This window comes from Lemur catta, chromosome 6 (genome assembly GCF_020740605.2).
Source record: "Lemur catta isolate mLemCat1 chromosome 6, mLemCat1.pri, whole genome shotgun sequence".
NCBI lineage: Eukaryota > Metazoa > Chordata > Mammalia > Primates > Lemuridae > Lemur > Lemur catta.
In genome coordinates, this window is record NC_059133.1 from 97083922 (window position 1) to 97099832 (window position 15911).

Sequence of the window (15911 nt, forward strand, 5' to 3'; positions counted from 1 at the left end):
AGAGGCTCACTGAGGTCGCCCGCCCCCGAGGCCCGGGTCCCGTGGTCGGGCCTGGAGGGCTGCAGCCCCCGCCCTTCCATGTGCCCGCCCAGCCACTGGCGGCGGCGCCGCTGCTCCTGCCGCTGCTGCTGCCGCTGCCGTTGCCCGCGCCGGACCCTGCGGGCTGGCGCGCCGGGGCTGCGGGGCTGCGGGGCTGCGGGTCCCGGAGCGGGGCTGGGCGGCCCGGGCCGGCCAAGGGACGCCAGCGCCGAGGGGACACAACAGCATGAGGCGGAGGTGAGGACGGGGGTTCGGGTTCGCGGCCGGCCCAACCGCCCCTGAGGAGCCGCATTCCCCCCGCACCCCGAGCGCGGGGCTCCGGGCCCGGCTGGCTTCCGCGGGCGGCTGCGGAGCCGGCGACCGCCGCGCCAACATGTGGGTGAAGCCCTGGCGCCCGGCGGCCGTGGGCACCTGGCGCCTCCTTCTGGCGGCCGCTTCCAGCCCGCTCGCTGGCGGGCACGGCGCGAGCAAGCCCCTCCGGGCGCGCGGCCTTCGCCGGCCCTGTCCTTGACCTCAGGGCTTGGACGTGCGGTCGGGTACGGCGGGCGGGTCCCCGAGTTCCCGGGCAGGCTGGCGCCGGGGCAGCCGAGGGGGGCTCCCGCTCCTTGTCGGGGCCGGGGTCGGAGTGGCTGGGGCTCGGGGGCCCGGGAGGCTTCTGGGGCGGGGCAGAGACGGCTCGGCTGGACCGAGGTCCGACGTCCGTCCTGCCGCCCGAGCCCGGCCCCCGGGAAGCCCGGTCTTGGTGGCCCGGCGTGGAGCCTGGCTTGCGCCGTGAGCGAGGGCTGCTGAGGCCGTCATGGCAGGTGGCCCCGAGAGAGCCCTGAAATGCTCTTTTAGTTTTTGGTGGCGGAGGTGAGTGGGTGAGGGATGGCGGCCTCGCACGGCGCTTACCTAAGGCCGCCCCCTTCCCTCGCTGCCTTACAAGGTGGTAGCGCTGTCGGAGGTCTCCGTGGTACGCTGGAGATTAGGTTGGAAAATCACCTTGAGGAGCCCTGCACAGGTCCGTGGTTTGCCTGGTGTTGGCAGAAAGCCCGATGTAGCGAGAGCCTCAGCTTTGCAGGTTTCTGGCATCATCAGCTCTTTCACAAGTGTTTGCTGGAAGGAAGGGGTCTGCCAGACCCCCCAGGCAGGGCCTCTGTACCTCACCCCAGTGAGGGACGTGGACCTATATCTTGGCTGATTTCTCTCCTGGGTCTGAATGCAGACAAAGTACTTATTTCCAAGAATACAAAACCACATTCGTATTCTTTTCATGTTGAGGTTCAATGCAGACGTTAATTGTAGTTTGGATGAAATGGGTTAATGCAGAGGAATGTAGGTGAACTGTGGACAGTGTTTTCTCTCTGTTTTTTGTGTGTGTGTATGTGAAATGGAGAGAATGGCATTTAAATATCAGGACACCAATGTTAATTTGGGCCCATCTGACAGTTTGCTACATAGACAATCATTTAGGTTGATGGCTTGTACCCTAGGGGTGAGAATGAGTTAAGTTTTATGGTAAGAAAGACGTCTTACTATAAATCGCTGCAGCCGGCAGGAAAGCTTCCGCTTCTCATTACCAGGTCACACAGATGCCAGTTCATTGTTGTGGTTGCTTTCTCCTGTGAGCACATCGCTGAAGGGCCTTTAAGAGAATATTATAAATTCCATATTTGATTATTAAATGTGCTACTCAGGTCAGAAATTTGGCCCAGATTGTTTTAGCCCTACAGTGAATTTTTCTTTTGCTCCAGGTTGTAAACGTTTTTAATCTTTTAAATAGTGTATTAAATAGCATGAGTTAATTTCAGAATTATAGGAAAGACATGCTTTGGGTGTTCCTCTTGTAAAGAATGTTTCAAAACTTGGACCTGGTTCCTCAGCTAAGGCTCTTTTTTTGTGTTCACAATGCTAACATTTTGAAGTGTCTAAAACTAGACTACAGATTATGCCCCCCGCCCACCCATTTGGGATGATCCCCATTCAGTGGTGGTTATTTCGTAGCGTTACTAGGTTTGGGAGAGAAAATGGGATTTGGAAAGAATGTATGTAAAGTACTTAGCACAGTGCTTGGCACATGGTAGATGTTCAGTAAACATAAGTAAATGTTTCCTTTCCTCCTTGGGTTTGAGACACCTGGGGATAATGAAATTGGATGCAGTTTTGATTGCATGCACCATCTATAAAGTAGAAAGATTAGCTGCCCTCCCTCCTCCTACTCCAACTTCCAGCTCTCTGGACATTCTAATGGTAGGTTGAAAATGAAACACTTTGGACTTAGAAATAAAAATAAGGAAAGATTGAGCTCTTTCTCCTTGGCTCATGTGTTGTATTTTTAAAGAAAGGATGGTGCATGCTCTGGAAGAGGTCTTACACCACTCAGTATAGGAGAGCAGATGGTAAGAATTGACCTTTTCCTGGGTCTGTTGAGTAGTCCCGCAGCAGGTGAGGATTTTGGTTGTTATTGGTTTGACATGTCCAGGTGGAACCAGAAGCATTACCTGATTTCTTCTGGCACTGGCATCTTAGAAGTGGCCCAGGATGGTCAAGGCCTGACCAGTGCCTAGGGGTAGGGTCTTGGCTTTGATGGGCCCTGCCTCTAAACAGGGTTATATGAGCAGCAGTTGTTTCCCTCCTGCTTGTAGCAGGCTCCATGTGAGCAGATTAAAAGGCCATCAAACCTAATGTTCTTGAAAAAGTAAGGACCATTCATTATTGGCTTATTTATGTCCTGTAATCTTGGGTTTGGCATTTTAATAATCATCCTCTGGATTTACTTATTGCTTTTTCTTTGAGGAAGTGAAAGCTTTTTATCCCCTGTTAACTCATTGATTCTTGTCTCTGAGGTCATGAAAGTTTAGTATGGTATATTATTCCCATTTTATAGATGAAATGGAGGTGATATAATTTGCTCTAAATTGCAAGTGAGTTGTCCCTGAGTTGGGACTTGAATTGGATCTTCCTTCTTATATTACATTTCACTGATACCTTTGGAGGAAAAAGCCCCACACACCTTTGTTTGGAAGGGAAAGGACTTAAAAAAGTGAAAGGCCAGGCCGGATGCGGTGGCTCACGCCTATAATCCTAGCACTCTGGGAGGCTGAGGCAGGTGGATTGTTTGAGCTCAGGAGTTCGAGACCAACCTGAGCAAGAGCAAGACCCTGTCTCTACTAAAAATAGAAAGATATTATGTGAACATCACTTCTCGGCCTTTTGGCTAAGATCAAGTGTAGAAATTATATGGAGAGCTAAAAATATATATAGAAAAATTAGCTGGGCATGGTGGGCATGCCTGTAGTCCCAGCTACTCGGGAGGCTGAAGCAGGAGGATTGCTTGAGCCCAGGAGTTTGAGGTTGCTGTGAGCTACGCTGACATCATGGCACTCTAGCCTGGGCGACAGAGTGAGACTCTGTCTCTAAATAAATAAATAAAATTAAAAAAAAGAAGTGAAAGGCCATTGTGCTTTTCTGATTACTAGATAGCTAAAGATGGTTAACATTTATTGAGTGCTTAACTGTGGGAACCTGCACTTGGTGCATTATATTCATTACTTCATTTATTCCTCACAACAGTATTCAAGGTAGGACCTATCCTCAATTTTACAGGGTTTGGTGAGATCCCAGGTCAAGGGAATGACAGTAAGTCAAGGGAATGACAAAGCCTTGACTGAGAGCAAGGCTGGGGCTCAGTCCTGGGCTTTCTGATTCCAGAGTGCATACACGCTCCTGTCCGTAATGCTTTAGTGGTGACTAATGGGTAGACCTCAGAACCCCTAACACCTGCTGCTGCTGCCTCCCTGAGTCTCATGGGTGGCTGTGGTTAGATGAGGGCCTTATTCTTCGTTGTAGTACAGTTTTCACACTCTGGCCTTTTCTTTTACCAGAAGCATTCCTCTAGCCAGGTGGGAGTGTCATTACTTTAGAAAAAATAATCAGAACCAAAAAAACATCTACATTTGGAGAATATGAAGTATTTAATAAGACCAGATGGGGAGATTAGGGACAGAGAGAATTGAAGTGGTTTTGTGGACAAAAGAAATTTCTGGTAATCTAACCCAGAGGGCATCTGTAGTGCCCAGGCTTTTTTACTTAAGCTGCTGGTTGAAATTGTAAAACTGGAGGCACGGCACTTGTGCTAAAATCTGTGCAGCAGATAAGACTCTCAGTTTCTTTTCTTTTCTTTCTTTCTTTCTTTTTTTTTTTTTTGAAACAGAGTCTTGCTCTGTTGCCCGGGCTAGAGTGCCATGGTGTCAGCGTAGCTCACAGCAACCTCAAACTCCTGGGCTCAAGCGATCCTCCTGCCTCATCCTCCCGAGTAGCTGGGACTGCAGGCATGTGCCACCATGCCCGGCTAATTTTTTCTCTATATATTTTTAGATGTCAATATAATTTCTTTCTATTTTTAGTAGAGACAGGATCTCGCCGTTGCTCAGGCTGGTCTTGAACTCCTGGGCTCAAACGATCCACCCGCCTCGGCCACCCAGAGTGCTAGGATTACAGGTGTGAGCCACCGCGCCCTGCCAAGACTCTCAGTTTCTACTGTAGATGGCAAAGCTGAAGCTCTGATTCCTTTTTGGTTTTTAGCTTTCACAAATAATGCAGTGCATTGTAGGAATAGTGGGAATGTTGTTTGGAAATTTACCTAAACTCTCTGTGGACTTCCCCTTCCCTCCAGCCACCCCGTCTGTCATCTTTGGTTGCACTTTTTAGAATTCAACTCTGATCCCATGGAATTGGGTGGGGTGGTGGGAAGTATCATTCACTCAGGTGCTTGGGATATTCCAGTGGACAGAACAACATCCCTGCATCCAGCAACATCACTGCCCCTGTGGGATGCAGGGATGTTGTTCATGAGTTGCTGTTTTCTTGCGGATGGAATTTAGCCATCTCTAGGTATAAAGGCACCGTTATCAGGAAGCTGGGAGGGATGACCAGGAAACTATCACCCCAAACCCTGCATTTCATTGACTTTTTGTCATTGGTGAGTTGAAGTTTCACAGAGGAGAGAAAATTGTGCCGTATCTTAAAAAGAAAAGAAAAAGAAAGTGATCATTAGATTGAAGCAGGGAGAAGAAATAGGACTGTTGGCTTGTACCTTGGTGAAAGGTAGAAGAGGAAGGGCAGGAGTTTCTGCTAAGTAGTAAGTTCCTTGGGCAGGACAACAGCCTTTTTGGGCTCTGCAGTGCCCAGCTCAGTGTCTGTCACAGGAGTGGTTGTGTGTCATGGGAGAGTGAAATCCAGTATGGGGGGCTTCCTGCATGAGGTTTTTACATGTATGTCCAGCAAAGGATTCAGTCTGGTTAACTCTGGGAGGAGAGGAATAGCATAGCCAAGTGGGTAACTAGTAGCTTATATTGACTTTTCCTTACTGCTTTAAGAAAATATGTAAAGGCAAAGTGAAACTTCAGTTGCTTCCAGCCTTGTCCTCTCTCCTCCCCTGCCGATTTAAGTCTAGGAGGTCTTCTCCATGCTATTGTTGGATGCTTGGGAAGAGAGGAGGAGCAGCAATCGGGAAGAAGCTCCAGAGTGCTCACTGCTAGCACCTGCAGCCCCCCAGGTACAACAGACCTTCTTTAACATGGACTGTCCCCAGCCTACAAAAAGTCAGCTTACTAAGGTTCCGGCTAATATTCCTCCTGCCTGCCCCCTCCTCTCCTGCCTCTCCCGCCAAAGCTACCTTGTGTGACTGAGCACTGGGCTGTGGATGGACAAGAGACAGGAGTGAGAAAGTAGCACCTGATGCTAAGAGTGACAGCAGCGGTGGCAGCAGTGGAGGCTTGGAGACCATCAACTGTGCTGGGTGCTGTCTTGCGTGTCTGTATGTCTCAACGCAGTCAGTCCTCACACAGCCAGTCAGGGTGGATGCTGTTATGCTCCCGGCTTTACACATGAGGACGCAGAGGGCTAAAGAAAGTGGTGTAGTCAGGATTCAGACTTTCAGACTGAGGCATGTGGTTTTGGATGTGTGCTGTCACGGACCAGTTGAGGACAGCTGCCTTGGGCAGAGACTCCTGTCAGGGTTATCTCCTTCCTGGGGGTCACCCCTTCCACTTTCATGTCTGTCTTCTTTTCGCTCTTGAGTTACACATCTGCAGTGCTCCAGGAGAGATGCATTTAGGCTAACCGGCATACTCCTTTAAATATTCCTGGCTTATTTCTCAGGGGCAGAGTCAGGAGGTAATTCTGAAGTACTAGGAAGAGAGCACAGGCCCAGGTGGGTTTCCCAAAGGGCACCCAGGACAGTATCAGTGTCCTCAGGGACCTGGGGGCTGTGCCGTGGCATCCAGAAAGAGTGTTGCTTACAGCCCTGCTCCCAGAAAAGGTGAAGCAACCCTTCCCTTCCTTCTGGTTCCTAAAACGTAAAACTCAAGCAAATCCATCATTACCCTATCTAAATTACTTTATGGATGACTTTTTAAAAAGAATGAGGTAGCCTGGGAGTCCTAACCACTGTATGCTTGACAAATGAACTTTTGGAACAGAACCTTTTGCCTAGTTTGGCCATCACTGGTCAGAGTCATTTATTTCCTTGGGAAAAAGGAAGTATTTTAACTAGTGACATGGACTTGTGTCAGTTTGTTTCCAAAACAGATAGGCTTTTCTCAAAACCAGCCTTGTAGAGGTAGGGAAAAAAGTCTGTTTTCTGCCTTTGGTATTTTAAGTACCTTTAGACAAGCGGGTCCTGTGGATGGTTACATAGAATAGCCACATAGTTATTGCTTACTGTGTGTTGCTGTGGCCAGACACTGTACCAAGGGTTTTCTGTGCACACATCATTTCTAGTTGTCAGGTAGGTGCTGTCACCCCCATTTTACAAAAGGGAAACAGTTCTAGCAAGGTTAAGGACCCAGTGAGATACATGGCTGGGCGATTCCAAATCCAGTGCATTTAATCACCTTCCTGTGAGATGGAATGTTGAGGGAGCGAAAGGAAGAGGAATGGGGGAGGAAAAGGCAGTGTGAGATGGGGGAAATATTCACAAACACTGTGTGCCTGGCCCTAGCAGGGAGGGTGGGGCACAAAAAAAGCCCATGGGAGCCAGGGAACAAAGGAAATTTGGAACTGAAGAGCTCGGAAGGGCTTTAGTAGGTTACACACATGGACTTTTTTCAGCACATGTTTATTGAGCACCTACCATGTGTAAGTGCCAGATAATAAGACAGCATCTGCCTGCAAGAGGTCACATATTTCTAGGGGAGGCAGACACGTGCAGTAACCTGTAGCATGTTGTGATAAGTGACTTGACTGGTCAGGGAGCCCTGAGCATGGAGTGGTAAGCAGATTTATATTAACTAGCAAACTACTCTTTGATCCTGTTTTGTTTATTTCTTGCAGTTTGAGAATTTCTAGAGTTTACCTACTGTCTGTGGCTATTGTCTCTGGAATGTTTGTGTTTTGCAAATAGGCTCTTGTTGCAGCTCCTCCCTGAGCATCAGCCCTATGCCTTGGTTGCAAGAAAGGTTGGGGCCACCTCTCCTTCCGGGCTGCCCTTAGGCCCATCACCACTGTGAATTAGTTGGGTGTGGTGTGATTGTCCTTGCTTGGCCGGCCACTGCTCACCAAGAGGTACAGGTGCTCCCATGGACGGGGCAGCCCTTCCTGGGGGAGTGTACGGCGAGCCATGCCCTTTCCCAAGTGTTGCTGCAGTGGTGGGAGCAGTACTGGGCGAGGAGGCGCCTCCTTGATGCTTTGGCTGTTAGCTTGACTATGTTGCCTCCAGGGCTCCTTTCTAACTCCAGGACTATGATACTGTGCCTGCCATAGCCTCGGAGCCAGTCAGAGCCTTGTGGTGTTGGCCAGCACAGTAGCCCCCTCCCGTTCTTCCATCTTGCTTAAGCATTTCTTTGTCATATGCTATATTTGGAAGCTGATGTAGTGTGCAAAAAGGCCTAATAGGACTTATTACTGGTGGATATGTTTAGAGGGATACAGTTTTTGTTTGAGTTTTAATCTTTTATTTTCCAAGACTTTTGGATCATTTTGATTAGGTCTATTCAAATAGAAATTACTTATATCTCCTGGAAATGAGTTAAACATCTGACCTCTGCTTCCTGCTATGTTAATTGAATTGACTCAGTTTGGTAGTATTTAGGATGTTTTTACATGCAATTAATGAAAATTTCTCTCTGTCCATAACCAGTGATCCCAGAGTGTTCATTAGCTCAAAGTTATCCTTTATGCTTTAAGCAAACAATTTATGAAAATGTGGATTTGCCCCCCAAATAAAATAGTATATATCTGTATGTCTTAGCTTTAAATTGAATTCTTCATAGTAAAGGAATTTTGCAACAGAATTCATTCTCTAGGAATGTAAAATTTTACTTTTTTATATACAACTTTTTTGGGCAGCCTGATCTCTCACTATTGGTGGGAGTGACTGCCTGTCCTTGTCCCCCTACAACACAACCATATGCAGCCTCAGAGGCACAGATGCTACCGGCTCTGCCTTTGCAGTCTCCCAAGGCCTGTTGTCTGGGCCTGTTAGTACGGCATGCAGAACTAGGTGCTGTCATGGGCTGTCAGTCCTGGCACATCCTGGCAGGGCCTGGCTGGCCCAGCCTTTGCTCATGCAGTATTCATTTGCATGCCAGGAGCCATCTAGACCGTCTCTGTGCTGCCTCACTTAGTTCCATGTGCAGTTGCTTTCCTCTCATGCTTGTCTCCAGGCTATTTTTGTAAGCTTTTATGAAGTCCAAGTGCTTAGGCATAGGCAGTAGGCAGGAAAATCTAGAATGGCATGTAGATTGTTCCTTGATCTTAAAGGAGGTCATTTGGCTAAAAACCTCAACTTGTATTGGGATATGGGAAAGGTGGGAAGGGCATTGACTTATCAGGAGTCTGCTTTGTAAATATACTTTATGGCATGATCTACTTTAATCCTTATAACAGTCTTACAAAGTTATGTATATGGTGCCTACTTAACAACAGGTTGGGAAACATGAGGCTCAGTGAGGTTAGATGACTTGCCTGAGATCTCTCAGCTGGTAAATGGCTTAGCTAAATCAGATTAAGGAAATCAAAATGTGTAGTGGTTAAGTGCATGGATTCTGGAACCAGACCATACTGTCTACACCAGTTACTAGAGTGTGTGACCTTGGGGTTATTCCTTAACTTCCCTGGAACTCAGTTTCCTCATCTGTGCATTGAATGGCATAGCAGTCCTACTTACCTTGTATGGTTGTAAGCATTTACTATCCTGCCAGGCACATGGTGTCCTGCAGTCAGCACCCTAGTTGTCAGTAGTGCCATATTGACCAGTGCTTAGGAAACTTGAAGTGGAATACCGAGGCTTTGGGCTTCCTCTCATTCAGGGAGGAGCCCATGGGTCCAGGCTATATGGTACATCAGAAGCAGGTTTCTTTGTGGTATTTACATGGGTAAGAGTGAACAGTGCCAGCCCCATCTCTCCTGTCTCATGACCTTTCTCCCCTTAGTCAGTCACATCCAGGGCTGACTCCTCTCCCCTGCTCCCTTCCTCTGTCTGCCTTCCTCATCAATATAGAAGAGCCCACAAATGCCTGCTCTTTGTCTTGTTAGCCCCTAATGATTTACATTTTTTTAAGCAATTCTTTAAACTTCCTGAAGTAACTTATTAATTAATTTTTTGTCTATCGGGCCTTTCTTCCAGATGTTGCACTGTACTGGGAATTAGGGCAGGGGCCGGTTCATAGAAGTGTATGACCTCGTCTCTGCTCATGACAAACCTGTCTGCTTCAGAAGATCCGGTACTAATACACACAACAATTAGGAGAAAGAAAAGTGATGAAATACCAAAGTGGCATGGACAGTGTGATTTAGGTGTTTGGGGAAAGCAAGGAGGGTAACTGTCACCTTTGGCCAAGTGCTAGTTTAGATGCTCTACATGCATTGTAAGCCCTGCAGGTTAGGTGATACTGTGTCAGCCCTGCCTTACACGTGAGGATGCAAAGATAGAAGCATCTTGTCCAAGGGCACTCAGCGCACAAGTGGGAGGAGCCTGGGGCTTGAACACACTGACTTTTGTGGGCCTACCAGGAGATGCGACTTGAACTGTGTCTCGGGTCGTTGGTAGGATTGTCCGGGTGAGATGAGGTGTGCTGGGGTGAGCAAGGGCTCAGAGCTGAGAGTGAGCGGGATGCCTTTAGGGGCAGCGAGGAGGCGAGCCTGGCTGTGCCGGAGTAGAGCTCAGTGTTTATGAACAGCTGTGCCAGGTTCTGTTGGGTGATGGGAGATGAGTAAGATGTGTTCCTTGCCCTCTGGAATCTTGCCGTAGCTGGGGAGACAGACACACAAATAGATGATTTCAGTGCTGCGTGGCAAGAACTGTGATGAGGGTAAGTATAGGGTGCTGTGGGAGCAGAAGAGAGGGAACCAGGAAATGTTCCCAGAGCCTTCAGACGGTGGCAGGCTTAGCAGTTGAAGGCAAGGAGGGTTTCCTCAAAGGCAGAGAATAGAATGAACGAAAGCATGGCCTTGTGGGCTTTTCTTGTTAAAAATCCAGTTTATGGTACAGAGTGGAGTCTACAGGCAACAGGGAGTCTGGCAGGGGTGTTTGAACATAGCACCAGTGTGGAAGTAGTGTTATCTTAGGTCAGTTAATCTGGTGGAGGCAGGAGAGGTGAGAGTCAGCAAGATCAGCTGTGGGAGGAGTCAACAAACTTTTTTCTGTAAAGAGCTAAAAAGTAAAGGTTTTAGGTTCTGTGAGCTATATGGTCTCTCTGATGCAGCTATTCAACTCTGCTGTTGTAGTGTGAAAGCAGCCACAGATAACACAGAAATAGATGGGTGTGGCTATGTTCCAGTAAAGCTTTTAATTTATGGCCCCCAAATTTGAATTTCCTGTAATTTTTACATGTCACAAAATAGTCTTACTCTGATTTCTTTTTTCCCCCCAATGATTTTAAAATGTAAATGACTTTTTGCTTGCAGGTTGGACTTGGCCCAGGGTTCATGGTTTGCCCACCCCTGAGCAATGGGTAATAATTCAGGTGTGACATGACAAGGAACTGGAACAGAATGTTGGCAGTGGAGATAGAGAGGAAGGGACCTGATGCCAGAGACATTTTGGAAAGAGGACACTGATTAGATAGAAGAGATAAGGAGAGGGAAGAGCCCCAGATGATGCTAAAGTTTCAGGTTAGGTGCCTTTCCAGCCCCATTTGTTTTCCACTTGCCAAGAATATGACTTGATTCTGGAGAAAAACCCAGGGATAGTTGACGCCTTAGGTGTTCCCTGACTTCTGTCAGCATTGTTAATTGTTCTGAGTGTGTCCCTTGAGAGTGTCACTGCGCCAGTTGCATTTGCTGCCTTGTCTCCCAGGTGCATTGGGCGGGAGGCGGCTCCCACTGTCACTGGGACAGCATGCCCACTGTTTGCTGGCCACAGGTACAGTTTCTTTTTTGGTTAACTTTATTTTGATAGAATTTCAATTTTATAGAGAAGTTGCAGGAGCAGTCCTAGGAGAGCTTCCCCCACACCTGGTTTCTAGATTTATTAAGTAGATTTTATTATTTACATTTTGTGCCATTCTCCCCCTTGCATTTTTTTCCTGACCAATTTCAAAGTCAAAAAGACATTGTGCCCCTTTACCCTAAATAATTCAATTTGGATTCATCAAGAATAAGGGTGTTCTCAGGCCACAACCACAGAGTGATCAGCATCAGGAAACTTAAGATTGATGCCATACTATTATCTAATTGTCTTTGAAGCTAGCACCCCTGCTATAGCTATCACGCACAGCTTACCTGCCATGCGGAAATTAAGGTGTGGCAGATGTTACATCACAGGTAGGTAGGGGCTGCCTGTGTCTGGGACCCACACTCTGAACAGCAGTTCCCCAGCACCTGTGCTGGAGCTGCTCAGTGGGGCAGCAGGCCCACCAGGTGCCTCAAAGGAGAGCAGTCCCACAGCTACAGGGTCACTCGTTACCTTGGGCTTCTAAGCTTTCAGAGGGCAGAGACTTTGTTTTTCTTCACATAGTTCCTGCTATTCTCTGCCACCTCCCTGAGAAGATTTATCTCCTAAGTGGCGTAGCAGCACCTGAGATCTCAGTTGTGGTTACAAACATGTTCTCTCGTAGCTTTCCTCTCTTCTGCTGCATCGTAGTCTGTGGAAAAGGATTCTTCCAAGGTGGATTTCTTCCTAGACTTATTCTGGAAAATAAAAAATGAAATTAATTTATTTTGGAAATAAAATGTGAGAAAAAAGATATCCTACCATTTCTGACTAAGGGCAAAGGGGGATTTTCTTTTTGCTACTTTAGAAGACTGAAACCAGAAATAGAGAAGCTTCTGATGCATATTCCTTAATTCCTTGCAGAGGTCAGTGGGAGCTGTGGGAAGGAATCTGGATGCTCTGCGCTTGGTAGGCAGGAGCAGAGGGAAGGCTCCCCTGTGTGCAGTGGTGACTCGCTGTGTCCAGCTGGATTCTCTGTGACTTAACTGAATGCTTAGTCTTTGCATTAAGCCTGTGTGGATGTGGCTGGGGTCCTTCACTGTGTTCAGTCGTTACTGACCTCTCAAGAGCCCATTCTTGTGATCCAGGACATCTGCAGTCCAAGACTCAAGAGTCTTCCGTGTCTTCAGGCTGTAGGGCCTTGCGTTGGGCCTGGGAGAGGGTGGTTTGCTTGGTGGATGAAGATGCCAGTCGCCTCTGTGCTCCCTGGGTCCCAGTCTGGATGAGAAAGCTTTGATTCTGCTGCGGTGACTCACGTGATGGTGCCATGTCAGGTAGAGAGATGCTGGCTGTCAACGGGTTTGAAGGGGATGGCATTTGAGTATAAAATAGGGCAGATATGCTTTGAAATAATATACGAGTACTGTTTACTTGCTGATGTTTTCCTAACACAGACAGGTTACTGCCCACCGCTGGTGCAGAGGACCCATGGGCAGAGGTGTCAGAAGCTGCTCTGTTCATCCTCCTGGGCCTTGTAGTTGGTGGAATCCATAAGGCAAGGCAGATAGATCCAGCAAACATCAACTTAAAAGTGCCAGTGACTTTGCAAAGGGAGTAGAGGCCACAGGCTTTGTTCTCAAAGTTCACAGTTCGCTTTAGAAATGAAGATTAATAAAAGAGCAGCTGGTGACCAACAGGAAGATAAAGAGAATCAGGTCCAAACTGCACCTGAGCATTCTGCTGCACAAAAGGCAGTGGTTACAATCCCCTGCTCTGCCCAGGTTTCTCTGTCTGTCCCTCCCACACTCCAGCCACGCCCTGCCTCAGGGCCTCTCGCAGACTCTTCCCTTTCTGTGGAACACTCTTCTCACACATGGCATGTTTAACTCCCTCGGCCCCTGCTTGTCTTTGCTCAGATGTCACCTCCTCTGTGAATCCTCCTGCCACCTGCTTTAAAATTTCAGCGTGTTCCCTTCCTCCGCCCCTCCAGATTCCCTTTTTCCATCTTTCCGAGCACTTTCGCCCTCTAGCATGCCAGTCACTTGCTTACGCTTGTTGACAGGCATCAGTGCCTGGGTGCTCAGGCTGCCTGGGTTAAGTCTTGGCTTCACCACTTGCTACTGGTGTGACTCTGGGGAGGTTGTTTAACTCCTTTGACCTTGGTTTCCTCATTTGTAAGAATAATACCTAACTCACAGAATTTTTATAAGGATTAAATTAATTCATATTATTAATAATAATAAACTGCTTAGCGTAACACCTGATGTGGAGTAAATACTATGTAAGTATTGGATAAATACATCTTTTATTGTCTGTTTCCTCTCACTGAAATGGGAGCTTTGTGAGGTCAGAAACTAAGTCTGTTTTGTTCACTCGGGGACCCCTGACATTTAGAAGAGGGCCTGGGGCTGTCAGCGTGCATTGAGTGAATGAGTAGGCCATGGGGTATGTGGTCTGGGAAGGTGTCGGGGAGCAGTGAGGTGCGGGTTGGCGCTGTGGACAGCACAGGCCACCTGGGGCCTTACTCCAGCTCTGCATGTAGTGGCTGCTTAATTTTGGACCAGTGTCTTAATCTCTCCAAGTCTCAGGCTAACGCTTTCCTCAGAGGTGTTAGCAGAATTAGATGAAATAATGTACAGTAAGCTGAGCACAAGGCCGGCCTGGCCGGTAGCAGATGGTCAGTGAATGCTAGTTCCTTTCTTTCCTCAGCACCCCTGGAAGAAGTGAGTCAGGAACTGGCTCTCAGGGCAGTGAAGGAAGTGTGTTGGTGGGGAGGGGCAGGGGAAATCCTGAGTCGGGTACAGAGAGGGGGACAAAAACAAGGTGTCAGAGATGTAGTCATCACAGACCAGTCTGGCTAGAGTGGTTAATAAGACGAGCTGTTCATTGTTGAACTTCGATGCTAAGGTGAGGGTTTGGATTTTCTTGGGAGGGGGGTAACTTTATTTTCATATAATTCCAGAAGAGTATGAGAATAGTGCAAGAAACTCCTGTTTACCTTTTACCTGGAGTCACCAATGGTTTGCATTTTGCCCCATTTACTTTTTCATATTTTTTTCTCAAATTTTGTTTTTCCAGAACCATTTGTAAGTAAGTTAAAGACAGTGTGCCCCTTGACTCCTAACTCCTTCAGTCTGTTTCTTGGGAACAGGAGTATCCTCTTAGGGTCTGATAGGGGGCCCTAGTATAAGGTTCTTTAGCAAGGGAGTGACGCGACGTGAAAGTTCCATGGGGAGGATGGGCTAGCAGCCTGGAGGGCCTTGGCAGGCAATTTAGAGTGGTGTCCACTGGAGGGGTTGTGAGGATCAGGTGGCAACCAGAGATGGGAAAAGGGACGAGGCCCCCAGAGGCATGGGGGTGATCTTGGGCAGGTGCTGCCTGGGATGGGTGAGGAGAGGGCAGGGAGGAGTCCTGTGTGCTGGTAAAAGCAGCACTGCCTTCTGGGGGAGGGGAGCAGCATGCAGAATCTGAAAAAGCAAGTTCAACTTTAGTTTGGTGCTTGGGACAATGAAACATCCCCTGTCCCTTATATTTATTTTCTAATCTACAGAAGGTAAAGTTCCACCTTAGAGCAATGGACTGACATGCTCATATCTGTCAAAGGCTTAGGCATCAACAGGTAGGCAGTTGAATCTGAAGCAGGTTTTGTCAGGAAGATAATAGGTAGAGATGAGCATGCAGGTCCTCTGATGTGGATTTAGGAGTCATTAGTGACAACAGCAGGAGGTTAAGGATCATGTTAGAGGGCAAAGGTGTTTGGAAGGATGGAAAAAAGGAATCTGGAGGGACGGGGGAAGGGGACATGTTGAAATTTTAAACCAGGTGGCAGGAGGACTCACAGAGGAGGTGACATCTGAGCAAAGACAAGCAGGGGCCGAGGGAGTTAAACATGCCATGTGTGGGGAAGAGTGTTCCAGGGAAAGGAAAGAGTCTGCGAGAGGCCCTGAGGCAGGGCGTGGCTGGAGTGTGGGAGGGACAGACAGAGAAACCTGGGCAGAGCAGGGGATTGTAACCACTGCCTTTTGTGCAGCAGAATGCTCAGGTGCAGTTTGGACCTGCTTCTCTCTATCTTCCTGGTAGTCATCAGCTGCTCTTTTATTAATCTTCATTTCTAAAGCGGAGAGTATGGTGGGAAGCTCAGGGCCAAAGGCAGCCTTGGGGGTACAGGGAGGACCCACAGGGAAACTGGGGGAGGGGAGAAGACCAGGGAGAAAGTGAAGGGAGGGTGGCAGTAGCAGTGTAAATAGAGACAGGATCAAGAAGGAGGACCCTCCAGGAAACGCTATGGACAGGGAAACAAAAGATAAGGAAAAAAGAAAAAAAGAAAGGAGGGCCTGACTGAGCTAGAGGAGACCCAGGGAGCAGGTGACCCAGAGGTTCCTTACCAGCCCAGAGCCCTCTGGGCCTGAGGTGCTGCTTGGGCACTGTTCTTTCCAGATTGGGGAACTCAAGAACTTTAAGGAACACCCCGTGACTAATGCCACCCTGGGTGCTAAACCAGATCTTACTGTTGAAGGAT

At 48.1% G+C, this 15911-nt stretch overlaps 1 protein-coding gene and 1 pseudogene across 15 annotated transcripts in view; both read left to right on the top strand.

The window, feature by feature from the left end:
• Positions 1 to 205: 205 nt before the first annotated feature.
• Positions 206 to 15911, top strand: part of MICAL3 (microtubule associated monooxygenase, calponin and LIM domain containing 3) — a 187810-nt gene continuing 172104 nt past the window's right edge. For all 15 annotated transcript variants that reach the window (XM_045554604.1, XM_045554602.1, XM_045554607.1 and 12 more), the window contains exon 1: positions 206 to 276. The gene's annotated coding sequence lies outside the window, so the exon portion shown is untranslated. The remainder of the gene's footprint in view (positions 277 to 15911) is intronic.
• LOC123640790 lies at positions 3216 to 3370 on the top strand (annotated as a pseudogene).